This window comes from Anomaloglossus baeobatrachus, chromosome 1, assembly GCF_048569485.1.
Source record: "Anomaloglossus baeobatrachus isolate aAnoBae1 chromosome 1, aAnoBae1.hap1, whole genome shotgun sequence".
NCBI classification, from domain to species: Eukaryota; Metazoa; Chordata; class Amphibia; order Anura; family Aromobatidae; genus Anomaloglossus; species Anomaloglossus baeobatrachus.
This window is the reverse complement of record NC_134353.1, coordinates 407,029,391-407,042,476: the sequence shown is the minus strand read 5'-3', so window position 1 is coordinate 407,042,476 and position 13,086 is coordinate 407,029,391.

Genomic DNA, 13,086 nt, shown 5'->3' with positions numbered 1-13,086 from the left:
TGTAATGTTCTTTACTGGCCACCAGATGGCACTAGAATTCTATGCAATGTTCTGCAATATTATTAATTTAGGTGTAATGTTCCTTACTTGCCACCAGATGGTACTAGAATTCTATGCAATGTTCGGCGATATTATTAATTAAGGTGTAATGTTCTTTACTGGCCACCAGATGGTACTAGAATTCTATGCAATGTTCTGCGATATTATTAATTAAGGTGTAATGTTCTTTACTGGCCACCAGATGGTACTAGAATTCTATGCAATGTTCTGCGATATTATTAATTAAGGTGTAATGTTCTTTACTGGCCACCAGATGGCACTAGAATTCTATGCAATGTTCTGCGGTATTATTAATTAAGGTGTAATGTTCTTTACTTGCCACCAGATGGTACTAGCATTCTATGCAATGTTGTGTGATATTATTAATTAAGGTGTAATGTTCTTTACTTGCCACCAGATGGTACTAGAATTCTATGCAATGTTCTGTGATATTATTAATTAATGTGTAATGTTCTTTACTGACCACCAGATGGCACTAGAATTCTATGCAATGTTCTGCGATATTATTAATTAAGGTGTAATGTTCTTTACTGGCCACCAGATGGCACTAAAATTCTATGCAATGTTCTACGATATTATTAATTAAGGTGTAATGTTCTTTACTGGCCACCAGATGGTACTAGAATTCTATGCAATGTTCTGTGATATTATTAATTAAGGTGTAATGTTCTTTACTGGCCACCAGATGGCACTAGAATTCTATGCAATGTTCTGAGATATTATTAATTAGGGTGTAATGTTATTTACTGGCCACCAGATGGCAGTAGAATTCTATGCAATGTTCTGCGATATTATTAATTATTGTGTAATGTTCTTTACTGGCCACCAGATGGTACTAGCATTCTATGCTATGTTCTGCGATATTATTAATTAAGGTGTAATGTTATTTACTGGCCACCAGATGGTACTAGAATTCTATGCAATGTTCTGCGATATTATTAATTAAGGTGTAATGTTATTTACTGGCCACCAGATGGTACTAGCATTCTATGCAATGTTCTGCGATATTATTAATTAAGGTGTAATGTTATTTACTGGCCACCTGATGGCACTAAAATTCTATGCAATGTTCTGTGATATTATTAATTAAGATGTAATGTTCTTTACTGGCCACAAGATGGCACTAGAATTCTATGCAATGTTCTGCGATATTATTAATTAAGGTGTAATGTTATTTACTGGCCACCAGATGGCACTAGAATTCTATGCAATGTTATGCGATATTATTAATTAAGGTGTAATGTTCTTTACTGGCCACCAGATGGCACTAGAATTCTATGCAATGTTCTGCGATATTATTAATTAAGGTGTAATGTTCTTTACTGGCCACCAGATGGTACTAGAATTCTATTCAATGTTCTGCGATATTATTAATTAAGGTGTAATGTTCTTTACTGGCCACCAGATGGTACTAGCATTCTATGCAATGTTCTGTGATATTATTAATTAAGGTGTAATGTTCTTTACTGGCCACCAGATGGTACTAGAATTCTATGCAATGTTCTGCGATATTATTAATTAAGGTGTAATGTTCTTTACTGGCCACCAGATGGTACTAGAATTCTATGCAATGTTCTGCGATATTATTAATTAAGGTGTAATGTTCTTTACTGGCCACCAGATGGCACTAGAATTCTATGCAATGTTCTGCGATATTATTAATTAAGGTGTAATGTTCTTTACTGGCCACCAGATGGCACTAGAATTCTATGCAATGTTCTGCGATATTATTAATTAAGGTGTAATGTTCTTTACTGACCACCAGATGGTACTAGAATTCTATGCAATGTTCTGCGATATTATTAATTAAGGTTTAATGTTCTTTACTGGCCACCAGATGGCACTAGAATTCTATGCAATGTTCTGCGATATTATTAATTAAGGTGTAATGTTATTTACTGGCCACCAAATGGCACTAAAATTCTATTCAATGTTCTGCGATATTAATAATTAAGGTGTAATGTTCTTTACTGGCCACCAGATGGTACTAAAATTCTATGCAATGTTCTGTGATATTATTAATTAAGGTGTAATGTTATTTACTGGCCACCAAATGGTACTAGAATTCTATGAAATGTTCTGTGATATTATTAATTAAGGTGTAATGTTCTTTACTGGCCACCAGATGGCACTAGAATTCTATGCAATGTTATGCGATATTATTAATTAAGGTGCAATGTTCTTTACTGGCCACCAGATGGCACTAGAATTCTATGCAATGTTATGCGATATTATTAATTAAGGTGTAATGTTTTTTACTGGCCAACAGATGGCACTAGAATTCTATGCAATGTTCTGCGATATTATTAATTAAGGTGTAATGTTCTTTACTGGCCACCAGATGGTACTAGAATTCTATTCAATGTTCTGCGATATTATTAATTAAGGTGTAATGTTCTTTACTTGCCACCAGATGGTACTAGAATTCTATGCAATGTTCTGCGATATTATTAATTAAGGTGTAATGTTCTTTACTGGCCACCAGATGGCACTAAAATTCTATTCAATGTTCTGCGATATTAATAATTAAGGTGTAATGTTCTTTACTGACCACCAGATGGTACTAGCATTCTATGCTATGTTCTGCGATATTATTAATTAAGGTGTAATGTTATTTACTGGCCACCAGATGGTACTAGAATTCTATGCAATGTTCTGCGATATTATTAATTAAGGTGTAATGTTATTTACTGGCCACCAGATGGCACTAAAATTCTATGCAATGTTCTGTGATATTATTAATTAAGATGTAATGTTCTTTACTGGCCACAAGATGGCACTAGAATTCTATGCAATGTTCTGCGATATTAATTAAGGTGTAATGTTATTTACTGGCCACCAGATGGCACTAGAATTCTATGCAATGTTATGCGATATTATTAATTAAGGTGTAATGTTCTTTACTGGCCACCAGATGGCACTAGAATTCTATGCAATGTTCTGCGATATTATTAATTAAGGTGTAATGTTCTTTACTGGCCACCAGATGGTACTAGAATTCTATTCAATGTTCTGCGATATTATTAATTAAGGTGTAATGTTCTTTACTTGCCACCAGATGGTACTAGAATTCTATGCAATGTTCTGCGATATTATTAAATAAGGTGTAATGTTCTTTACTGGCCACCAGATGGTACTAGAATTCTATGCAATGTTCTGCGATATTATTAATTAAGGTGTAATGTTCTTTACTGGCCACCAGATCGCACTAGAATTCTATGCAATGTTCTGCGATATTATTAATTAAGGTGTAATGTTCTTTACTGGCCACCAGATGGCACTAGAATTCTATGCAATGTTCTGCGATATTATTAATTAAGGTGTAATGTTCTTTACTGACCACCAGATGGTACTAGAATTCTATGCAATGTTCTGCGATATTATTAATTAAGGTTTAATGTTCTTTACTGGCCACCAGATGGCACTAGAATTCTATGCAATGTTCTGCGATATTATTAATTAAGGTGTAATGTTCTTTACTGACCACCAGATGGTACTAGAATTCTATGCAATGTTCTGTGATATTATTAATTAAGGTGTAATGTTATTTACTGGCCACCAAATGGCACTAAAATTCTATTCAATGTTCTGCGATATTAATAATTAAGGTGTAATGTTCTTTACTGGCCACCAGATGGTACTAGAATTCTATGCAATGTTCTGTGATATTATTAATTAAGGTGTAATGTTATTTACTGGCCACCAGATGGTACTAGAATTCTATGAAATGTTCTGTGATATTATTAATTAAGGTGTAATGTTCTTTACTGGCCACCAGATGGCACTAGAATTCTATGCAATGTTATGCGATATTATTAATTAAGGTGCAATGTTCTTTACTGGCCACCAGATGGCACTAGAATTCTATGCAATGTTATGCGATATTATTAATTAAGGTGTAATGTTCTTTACTGGCCACCAGATGGCACTAGAATTCTATGCAATGTTCTGCGATATTATTAATTAAGGTGTAATGTTCTTTACTGGCCACCAGATGGTACTAGAATTCTATTCAATGTTCTGCGATATTATTAATTAAGGTGTAATGTTCTTTACATGCCACCAGATGGTACTAGAATTCTACGCAATGTTCTGCGATATTATTAATTAAGGTGTAATGTTCTTTACTGGCCACCAGATGGCACTAAAATTCTATTCAATGTTCTGCGATATTAATAATTAAGGTGTAATGTTCTTTACTTGCCACCAGATGGTACTAGAATTGTATGCAATGTTCTGCGATATTATTAATTAAGGTGTAATGTTCTTTACTGGCCACCAGATGGTACTAGAATTCTATGCAATGTTCTGTGATATTATTAATTAAGGTGTAATGTTCTTTACTGACCACCAGATGGTACTAGAATTCTATGCAATGTTCTGTGATATTATTAATTAAGGTGTAATGTTCTTTACTGGCCACCAGATGGCTCTAGAATTCTATGCAATGTTATGCGATATTATTAATTAAGGTGTAATGTTCTTTACTGGCCACCAGATGGCACTAGAATTCTATGCAATGTTCTGCGATATTATTAATTAAGGTGTAATGTTCTTTACTGGCCACCAGATGGTACTAGCATTCTATGCAATGTTCTGCGATATTATTAATTAAGGTGAAATGTTCTTTACTGGCCACCAGATGGTACTAGAATTCTATTCAATAATCTGCGATATTATTAATTAAGGTGTAATGTTCTTTACTTGCCACCAGATGGTACTAGCATTCTATGCAATGTTCTGCGATATTATTAATTAAGGTGAAATGTTCTTTACTGGCCACCAGATGGTACTAGAATTCTATGCAATGTTCTGTGATAATATTAATTAAGGTTTAATGTTCTTTACTGGCCACCAGATGGCACTAGAATTCTATGCAATGTTCTGCGATATTATTAAGGTGTAATGTTCTTCACTGATGGTACTAGAATTCTATGCAATGTTCTGCGATATTATTAATTAAGGTGTAATGTTCTTTACTGGCCACCAGATGGTACTAGAATTCTATGCAATGTTCTGCGATATTATTAATTAAGGTGTAATGTTATTTACTGGCCACCAAATGGCACTAAAATTCTATTCAATGTTCTGCGATATTAATAATTAAGGTGTAATGTTATTTACTGGCCACCAAATGGCACTAGAATTCTATGCAATGTTCTGCGATATTATTAATTAAGGTGTAATGTTCTTTACTGGCCACCAGATGGTACTAGAGTTCTGTGCAATGTTCTGCGATATTATTAATTAAGGTGTAATGTTCTTTACTGGCCACCAGATGGTACTAGAATTCTATGCAATGTTCTGTGATATTATTAATTAAGGTGTAATGTTCTTTACTGACCACCAGATGGTACTAGAATTCTATGCAATGTTCTGTGATATTATTAATTAAGGTGTAATGTTCTTTACTGGCCACCAGATGGCACTAGAATTCTATGCAATGTTATGCGATATTAATAATTAAGGTGTAATGTTCTTTACTGGCCACCAGATGGCACTAGAATTCTATGCAATGTTCTGCGATATTATTAATTAAGGTGTAATGTTCTTTACTGGCCAGCAGATGGTACTAGAATTCTATTCAATGTTCTGCGATATTATTAATTAAGGTGTAATGTTCTTTACTTGCCACCAGATGGCACTAGAATTCTATGCAATGTTCTGTGATATTATTAATTAAGGTGTAATGTTCTTTACTGGCCACAAGATGGTACTAGAATTCTATGCAATGTTCTGTGATATTATTAATTAAGGTGTAATGTTCTTTACTGGCCACCAGATGGTACTAGAATTCTATGCAATGTTCTGCGATATTATTAATTAAGGTGTAATGTTCCTTACTGGCCACCAGATGGCACTAGAATTCTATGCAATGTTCTGTGATATTATTAAGTAAGGTGTAATGTTATTTACTGGCCACCAGATGGTACTAGAATTCTATGCAATGTTCTGCGATATTATTAATTAAGGTGTAATGTTCTTTACTGGCCACCAGATGGTACTAGAATTCTATGCAATGTTCTGTGATAATATTAATTAAGGTGTAATGTTCTTTACTGGCCACCAGATGGCACTAAAATTCTATGCAATGTTCTGCGATATTATTAATTAAGGTGTAATGTTCCTTACTGGCCACCAGATGGCACTAGAATTCTATGCAATGTTCTGCGATATTATTAATTAAGGTGTAATGTTATTTACTGGCCACCAAATGGCACTAAAATTCTATTCAATGTTCTGTGATATTATTAATTAAGCTGTAATGTTCTTTACTGGCCACCAGATGGCACTAGAATTCTATGCAATGTTCTGTGATATTATTAATTAAGGTGTAATGTTCTTTACTGGCCACCAGATGGCACTAAAATTCTATTCAATGTTCTGCGATATTAATAATTAAGGTGTAATGTTCTTTACTTGCCACCAGATGGTACTAGAATTGTATGCAATGTTCTGCGATATTATTAATTAAGGTGTAATGTTCTTTACTGGCCACCAGATGGTACTAGAATTCTATGCAATGTTCTGTGATATTATTAATTAAGGTGTAATGTTCTTTACTGACCACCAGATGGTACTAGAATTCTATGCAATGTTCTGTGATATTATTAATTAAGGTGTAATGTTCTTTACTGGCCACCAGATGGCACTAGAATTCTATGCAATGTTATGCGATATTATTAATTAAGGTGTAATGTTCTTTACTGGCCACCAGATGGCACTAGAATTCTATGCAATGTTCTGCGATATTATTAATTAAGGTGTAATGTTCTTTACTGGCCACCAGATGGTACTAGCATTCTATGCAATGTTCTGCGATATTATTAATTAAGGTGAAATGTTCTTTACTGGCCACCAGATGGTACTAGAATTCTATTCAATAATCTGCGATATTATTAATTAAGGTGTAATGTTCTTTACTTGCCACCAGATGGTACTAGCATTCTATGCAATGTTCTGCGATATTATTAATTAAGGTGAAATGTTCTTTACTGGCCACCAGATGGTACTAGAATTCTATGCAATGTTCTGTGATAATATTAATTAAGGTTTAATGTTCTTTACTGGCCACCAGATGGCACTAGAATTCTATGCAATGTTCTGCGATATTATTAAGGTGTAATGTTCTTCACTGATGGTACTAGAATTCTATGCAATGTTCTGCGATATTATTAATTAAGGTGTAATGTTCTTTACTGGCCACCAGATGGTACTAGAATTCTATGCAATGTTCTGCGATATTATTAATTAAGGTGTAATGTTATTTACTGGCCACCAAATGGCACTAAAATTCTATTCAATGTTCTGCGATATTAATAATTAAGGTGTAATGTTATTTACTGGCCACCAAATGGCACTAGAATTCTATGCAATGTTCTGCGATATTATTAATTAAGGTGTAATGTTCTTTACTGGCCACCAGATGGTACTAGAGTTCTGTGCAATGTTCTGCGATATTATTAATTAAGGTGTAATGTTCTTTACTGGCCACCAGATGGTACTAGAATTCTATGCAATGTTCTGTGATATTATTAATTAAGGTGTAATGTTCTTTACTGACCACCAGATGGTACTAGAATTCTATGCAATGTTCTGTGATATTATTAATTAAGGTGTAATGTTCTTTACTGGCCACCAGATGGCACTAGAATTCTATGCAATGTTATGCGATATTAATAATTAAGGTGTAATGTTCTTTACTGGCCACCAGATGGCACTAGAATTCTATGCAATGTTCTGCGATATTATTAATTAAGGTGTAATGTTCTTTACTGGCCAGCAGATGGTACTAGAATTCTATTCAATGTTCTGCGATATTATTAATTAAGGTGTAATGTTCTTTACTTGCCACCAGATGGCACTAGAATTCTATGCAATGTTCTGTGATATTATTAATTAAGGTGTAATGTTCTTTACTGGCCACAAGATGGTACTAGAATTCTATGCAATGTTCTGTGATATTATTAATTAAGGTGTAATGTTCTTTACTGGCCACCAGATGGTACTAGAATTCTATGCAATGTTCTGCGATATTATTAATTAAGGTGTAATGTTCCTTACTGGCCACCAGATGGCACTAGAATTCTATGCAATGTTCTGTGATATTATTAAGTAAGGTGTAATGTTATTTACTGGCCACCAGATGGTACTAGAATTCTATGCAATGTTCTGCGATATTATTAATTAAGGTGTAATGTTCTTTACTGGCCACCAGATGGTACTAGAATTCTATGCAATGTTCTGTGATAATATTAATTAAGGTGTAATGTTCTTTACTGGCCACCAGATGGCACTAAAATTCTATGCAATGTTCTGCGATATTATTAATTAAGGTGTAATGTTCCTTACTGGCCACCAGATGGCACTAGAATTCTATGCAATGTTCTGCGATATTATTAATTAAGGTGTAATGTTATTTACTGGCCACCAAATGGCACTAAAATTCTATTCAATGTTCTGTGATATTATTAATTAAGCTGTAATGTTCTTTACTGGCCACCAGATGGCACTAGAATTCTATGCAATGTTCTGTGATATTATTAATTAAGGTGTAATGTTATTTACTGGCCACCAGATGGTACTAGAATTCTATAAAATGTTATGCGATAATATTAATTAAGGTGTAATGTTCTTTACTGGCCACCAGATGGCACTAGAATTCTATGCAATGTTATGCGATATTATTAATTAAGGTGTAATGTTCTTTACTGGCCACCAGATGGCACTAGAATTCTATGCAATGTTCTGCGATATTATTAATTAAGGTGTAATGTTCTTTACTGGCCACCAGATGGTACTAGAATTCTATTCAATGTTCTGCGATATTATTAATTAAGGTGTAATGTTCTTTACTTGCCACCAGATGGTACTAGAATTCTATGCAATGTTCTGCGATATTATTAATTAAGGTGTAATGTTCTTTACTGGCCACCAGATGGCACTAAAATTCTATTCAATGTTCTGCGATATTATTAATTAAGGTGTAATGTTCTTTACTGACCACCAGATGGTACTAGAATTCTATGCAATGTTCTGTGATATTATTAATTAAGGTGTAATGTTATTTACTGGCCACCAGATGGTACTAGAATTCTATGAAATGTTCTGTGATATTATTAATTAAGGTGTAATGTTCTTTACTGGCCACCAGATGGCACTAGAATTCTATGCAATGTTATGCGATATTATTAATTAAGGTGCAATGTTCTTTACTGGCCACCAGATGGCACTAGAATTCTATGCAATGCTATGCGATATTATTAATTAAGGTGTAATGTTCTTTACTGGCCACCAGATGGCACTAGAATTCTATGCAATGTTCTGCGATATTATTAATTAAGGTGTAATGTTCTTTACTGGCCACCAGATGGTACTAGAATTCTATTCAATGTTCTGCGATATTATTAATTAAGGTGTAATGTTCTTTACTTGCCACCAGATGGTACTAGAATTCTATGCAATGTTCTGCGATATTATTAATTAAGGTGTAATGTTCTTTACTGGCCACCAGATGGCACTAAAATTCTATTCAATGTTCTGCGATATTAATAATTAAGGTGTAATGTTCTTTACTTGCCACCAGATGGTACTAGAATTCTATGCAATGTTCTGCGATATTATTAATTAAGGTGTAATGTTCTTTACTGGCCACCAGATGGTACTAGAATTCTATGCAATGTTCTGTGATATTATTAATTAAGGTGTAATGTTCTTTACTGACCACCAGATGGTACTAGAATTCTATGCAATGTTCTGTGATATTATTAATTAAGGTGTAATGTTCTTTACTGGCCACCAGATGGCACTAGAATTCTATGCAATGTTATGCGATATTATTAATTAAGGTGTAATGTTCTTTACTGGCCACCAGATGGCACTAGAATTCTATGCAATGTTCTGCGATATTATTAATTAAGGTGTAATGTTCTTTACTGGCCACCAGATGGTACTAGCATTCTATGCAATGTTCTGCGATATTATTAATTAAGGTGAAATGTTCTTTACTGGCCACCAGATGGTACTAGAATTCTATTCAATAATCTGCGATATTATTAATTAAGGTGTAATGTTCTTTACTGACCACCAGATGGTACTAGAATTCTATGCAATGTTCTGTGATAATATTAATTAAGGTGTAATGTTCTTTACTGGCCACCAGATGGCACTAAAATTCTATGCAATGTTCTGCGATATTATTAATTAAGGTGTAATGTTCCTTACTGGCCACCAGATGGCACTAGAATTCTATGCAATGTTCTGCGATATTATTAATTAAGGTGTAATGTTATTTACTGGCCACCAAATGGCACTAAAATTCTATTCAATGTTCTGCGATATTATTAATTAAGCTGTAATGTTCTTTACTGGCCACCAGATGGCACTAGAATTCTATGCAATGTTCTGTGATATTAATTAAGGTGTAATGTTATTTACTGGCCACCAGATGGTACTAGAATTCTATAAAATGTTATGCGATAATATTAATTAAGGTGTAATGTTCTTTACTGGCCACCAGATGGCACTAGAATTCTATGCAATGTTATGCGATATTATTAATTAAGGTGTTATGTTCTTTACTGGCCACCAGATGGCACTAGAATTCTATGCAATGTTATGCGATATTATTAATTAAGGTGTAATGTTCTTTACTTGCCACCAGATGGTACTAGAATTCTATTCAATGTTCTGCGATATTATTAATTAAGGTGTAATGTTCTTTACTTGCCACCAGATGGTACTAGAATTCTATGCAATGTTCTGCGATATTATTAATTAAGGTGTAATGTTCTTTACTGGCCACCAGATGGTACTAGAATTCTATGCAATGTTCTGCGATATTATTAATTAAGGTGTAATGTTCTTTACTGACCACCAGATGGTACTAGAATTCTATGCAATGTTCTGTGATATTACTAATTAAGGCTACTTTCACACATCCGGTTTGAGCCCTGCGGCTCAATCCGGCTGTGAAAACTATGCAACGGATGCGGTGAAAACACCGCATCCTTTGCATAAGTTTTTACATGCGGCCCGTCCGGTTTTTGCCGCTTGCGGCATGCTACTGAGCATGCGCAGTGGCAAAAACCGCATGCGGCGGCTGGATGCGGTTATTGCCGCATCGCGCCGCATCCGGCCGCCATAGGCATGCATTGAAAAATGCGCCGCAGCGGCCGGATGCGGCGCGATGCGGTGTTTTTTGCCGGAGCAAAAAACGTTGCAGGGCACGTTCGATCCGGCCGCCGCATCGGCTAAATCTGCCGCATGCGGCAAAAACCGGACCGAACGCAAGCCCCTGCGGCACAATACGGCACTAATGTAAGTCTATGCAAAAAAAACCGCAACCGGCGTTACAAAAGCCGGTTGCGGTTTTTCTGCAGAACGCCGTATTGTGCCGCAGAGCAAAAATCCGGATGTGTGAAAGTACCCTTAGGTGTAATGTTCTTTACTGGCCACCAGATGGTACTAGAATTCTATGCAATGTTATGCGATATTATTAATTAAGGTGTAATGTTCTTTACTGGCCACCAGATGGCACTAGAATTCTATGCAATGTTCTGCGATATTATTAATTAAGGTGTAATGTTCTTTACTGGCCACCAGATGGTACTAGCATTCTATGCAATGTTCTGCGATATTATTAATTAAGGTGTAATGTTCTTTACTTGCCACCAGATGGTACTAGAATTCTATGCAATGTTCTGCGATATTATTAATTAAGGTGTAATGTTCTTTACTGGCCACCAGATGGCACTAAAATTCTATTCAATGTTCTGCGATATTATTAATTAAGGTGTAATGTTCTTTACTGACCACCAGATGGTACTAGAATTCTATGCAATGTTCTGTGATATTATTAATTAAGGTGTAATGTTATTTACTGGCCACCAGATGGTACTAGAATTCTATGAAATGTTCTGTGATAATATTAATTAAGGTGTAATGTTCTTTACTGGCCACCAGATGGCACTAAAATTCTATGCAATGTTCTGCGATATTATTAATTAAGGTGTAATGTTCCTTACTGGCCACCAGATGGCACTAGAATTCTATGCAATGTTCTGCGATATTATTAATTAAGGTGTAATGTTATTTACTGGCCACCAAATGGCACTAAAATTCTATTCAATGTTCTGCGATATTATTAATTAAGCTGTAATGTTCTTTACTGGCCACCAGATGGTACTAGAATTCTATGCAATGTTCTGTGATATTATTAATTAAGGTGTAATGTTATTTACTGGCCACCAGATGGTACTAGAATTCTATAAAATGTTATGCGATAATATTAATTAAGGTGTAATGTTCTTTACTGGCCACCAGATGGCACTAGAATTCTATGCAATGTTATGCGATATTATTAATTAAGGTGTAATGTTCTTTACTGGCCACCAGATGGCACTAGAATTCTATGCAATGTTATGCGATATTATTAATTAAGGTGTAATGTTCTTTACTGACCACCAGATGGTACTAGAATTCTATGCAATGTTCTGCGATATTATTAATTAAGGTGTAATGTTCTCTACTGGCCACCAGATGGTACTAGAATTCTATTCAATGTTCTGCGATATTATTAATTAAGGTGTAATGTTCTTTACTTGCCACCAGATGGTACTAGAATTCTATGCAATGTTCTGCGATATTATTAATTAAGGTGTAATGTTCTTTACTGGCCACCAGATGGTACTAGAATTCTATTCAATGTTCTGCGATATTATTAATTAAGGTGTAATGTTCTTTACTGGCCACCAGATGGTACTAGAATTCTATGCAATGTTCTGTGATATTATTAATTAAGGTGTAATGTTCTTTACTGGCCACCAGATGGTACTAGAATTCTATGCAATGTTCTGCGATATTATTAATTAAGGTGTAATGTTCTTTACTGGCCACCAGATGGTACTAGCATTCTATGCAATGTTCTGTGATATTATTAATTAAGGTGAAATGTTCTTTACTGGCCACCAGATGGTACTAGAATTCTATGCAATGTTCTGCGATATTATTAATTAAGGTGTAATG